Source organism: Pteropus vampyrus, unplaced genomic scaffold (assembly GCF_000151845.1).
Source record: "Pteropus vampyrus isolate Shadow unplaced genomic scaffold, Pvam_2.0 Scaffold181, whole genome shotgun sequence".
In the NCBI taxonomy this organism is placed as follows: Eukaryota; Metazoa; Chordata; class Mammalia; order Chiroptera; family Pteropodidae; genus Pteropus; species Pteropus vampyrus.
The window spans coordinates 1,170,588-1,174,014 of record NW_011888962.1 but is presented as its reverse complement, the minus strand read 5'-3'; positions in this window follow the sequence as shown (position 1 = coordinate 1,174,014).

Sequence of the window (3,427 nt, the reverse complement as noted above, 5' to 3'; positions counted from 1 at the left end):
TTGAGAAATAAAGCTCTAGTTTATTTAATAGGTATATAGCGTTCTACTGTATGAAATACCATGTCTTATCCATTTTCCTATAGACAGACATATAGATAGATTTCAGTTTTACTCATTAAATTTCTTGTGTACATATCCTGGCTTATAAAAGTCATCACTTTTTAAAGCCATGTTTTTATTACTCAATCCAGACCTTCCTTCTGATTTTTAAAATTATTCTCTGTAGTGACAATATTCTCTGGTCACCAGGCTAGAAGTCATCAATTCCTCCATGCCTACTTTTTTCTTATCCCTGATGCCTAGGTCTCATCACTTCTTCCATTGCTATCTGCCTAGGGTGAGAGTAGGAAATTAATGTTGAGTGCAGGCCTGCTGCAGCGAACCTGACTGCATTCCCACCCCGTGGGCCCCATTCCCAGACTTAGGGTTCATCGGGACATTGAACCCTAAGTGGCTCAGTTTCCTCATGTGCACAAGAGAGTTGGGAAAAATAATATGCATTTACCTCAATGGGTTGCTGTGAGGATTAAATTAGACAACACACAGAGCACTAGAGGGGAAATAAGTGTTTGCTGCCTTTTAAATGTAGGGCTTTATTGTTACACATCTAAACCTCTGTACCATCTTCCTAGCTGAGTTGACTCCTTAATTCTTTTCCAATGCAAATTCTACCCATGTCAAAGATTACTCTGCTAATCCCACTTCACTGCTCAAAAGTTGTCTGTGACCGTCAGTTGATGAGGAAGTTTAATTTATCCTCCATCAGCAGCCACAATAAATCCACAGTGTGCATTTCCAGCCCCGTGTTCCTCAAACAGCATTTGCCAATCCTGTGCTCTAGCTCCATCTAACCACAGCCCACTCTTTATTTGGCTGAAATATTTCAAGCAAATAAAATAGAATATAACAGAATAGTATAACAAATTTAACCTCAACCCAATACTATCAGTTGTATAGTATTGCAACACCTGCTTCACATCTCTTTTTTAAAAAACTTTTTCTTCCCCTTCCATAGTTAGATTTTTTTCTGTCACCATATATTTGACTCTTCACATCTCTTTAAATAGATAAATTATTGTAGGTGTATCTGAAGTACCTATGTATCCCTCCCCTGATCCCATGACCCTCACAGCCTCCCAGAGGTAACCAATGTATTGGATCTGGTATTTGTAATTTCCTTGCACTTTTAAATACTGTTATTGATCAAGAACAAGGAAAGTCTGAGGTACTGTCAAAGCAAAAAAGAGCCTAAGGAGACATGATGACTAAATGTAATGTGCTATTACACTTAGTTGGATCCTGAAGCAGGAAAGGATAGGGGATGACAAAGAAATCTCAGTTAACTATGAACTTTAGTTCATAATATTGCATCAATATCCATTCGTTAGTTGTGACAAATGTACCATACTATGTAAGATGTTAATTATAGAGGAAACTTGGTATAAGCATATGGGAACTATCTGTATTGTTCTCATAATTGATCTGTAAATCTAAATTTATTCTAACATAAAAGTGTTATCTTAGAACATTATCACCTGTGTGTATGACTGTGACAGCATATAGCTTTGTTTTAAATGTTCTATGTTTTCTAATTTGTCTTAATGATAGTATATTATACATTCATTTCATTATACAGCTAGCTTTTTTCAGTGGTGAGTCTCCAGTGTCCCACCCTAATTCTATTCTCTGTGCCTCAAAAGGTAACCTCTATGGACTGCATCTTCAGACTTCCTTGTCTTCTGCTGCTGGTTGAATTTATCTGTTGGAAAGCAATAACAGAAGAATGAAGAGTGGCAGAAGAGAAAGTATGTTGTAGGCAGAATAAACCACCCAAAGATGTCCATGCCCTAATGCCCAAAACCTGTGAAAATGTTCCTTTATATGGTAAAGGGGACTTCACAGATGTTATTAGTTAAGGATCTTGAGAGGGGGGGTTTTTTTTGATTTTTCCCAGGGTTCTTTTTAAAGGGAGGGCAAGGGGTCAGGGTTAGGGAGAGAGATTAGAAGATGCTACATTGCTGGCTTTGAAGATGGAAGAAGAGACCACAAGCCAAAGAATTCAGGCAGCTTCTAGCAGATAGAAAAGGGAAGAGAATATATTTTCATCTAGAACTTCTAGAAGAAATGCAGCCTTGCTGATACCTTGATTTTAGCCTAGTAAAACCCAGTTTGGACCTCTCATCTCCATAACTATTAACATAATAAATTTTAAGTTTTAAGTATTTGTTGATTTGTTACAGAAGCTATAGGAAACTAATACATATATTTATTCCCTATATTATCTTCCTCTCTGGCTGCATATCTGGGGGTGGCTTCGATTTTGCAAATTGCTCTCTTCTAGCAGGCTTTTTCCATGGCTTCAGTTCTCACCAGGCTCCGTTAACGCCAACCTCTCCCTTTATCACTTCAAGCCCAGAATTCGTAAAGACTTTCCGTTGTTATGCTCTCGTGTTTTTCCCACTCTCTGGTTCCGTTCACCCAAGCACAGCTCTGGATATAGTCTCTTCACTGAATTATCTTTAGTTAAACTCCATCAAAGTAACATGTTTTCTGATGAGACTGACAAATATACTTTTTTTCTCTCACTACTGTTTTTATGATATATTCATGTTGAGAAATAAAGCTCTAGTTTATTTAATAGGTATATAGCGTTCTACTGTATGAAATACCATGTCTTATCCATTTTCCTATAGACAGACATATAGATAGATTTCAGTTTTACTCATTAAATTTCTTGTGTACATATCCTGGCTTATAAAAGTCATCACTTTTTAAAGCCATGTTTTTATATAAAGTATAAAATTGTAGGTGGAAATTCAGGTAGTTTACTATGTGTAATTTTCAGTTTTACTATATGTGACCAATTGGTTTTCCTACGTCGTCTTTCAAATATGTATTCACCAAAATCCTTCCCATTCGTCAAGGCCCGGCTCGAATCCCACCTTCTCAATGCAGCCTTCCTGGACTCTCTCAGCTATAAGGCATTTCATCTCCTCTGGATTCTCATAGCAATTTTCGTGGTATCACTCATATGTTGTAGGTAGAATGATGACCTGCCCCCCACCCCCGCAAGGATATCCAGGCTCTAACCCCCAGAACCTATGAAAATGTTATTTTAATGTCAAAGGAGACTTTATAGGTAGGATTAGTTAAGGATCATATCACACCTACCATCTCCCAGTTTTTTGCCTTGTTATGTATATGTGTGCTTCATCTCTCCTAAAAGCAGAAACTATATTGTTCTGGATCTTTCTGTAACATAAAGGTTACATTTGTAACCTGAACAATAATGATCGGCACATTCTTTTCCCAGTTAGTTTTTCTTTTTGACTTCTCCCTATTAATGGCATCAAAATTCTCCTAGCTACAAAGTTCCAAGGCCTCAGGAATCTTAAATTCTATCTGACCCTTTCCCCCTCCACTAAGT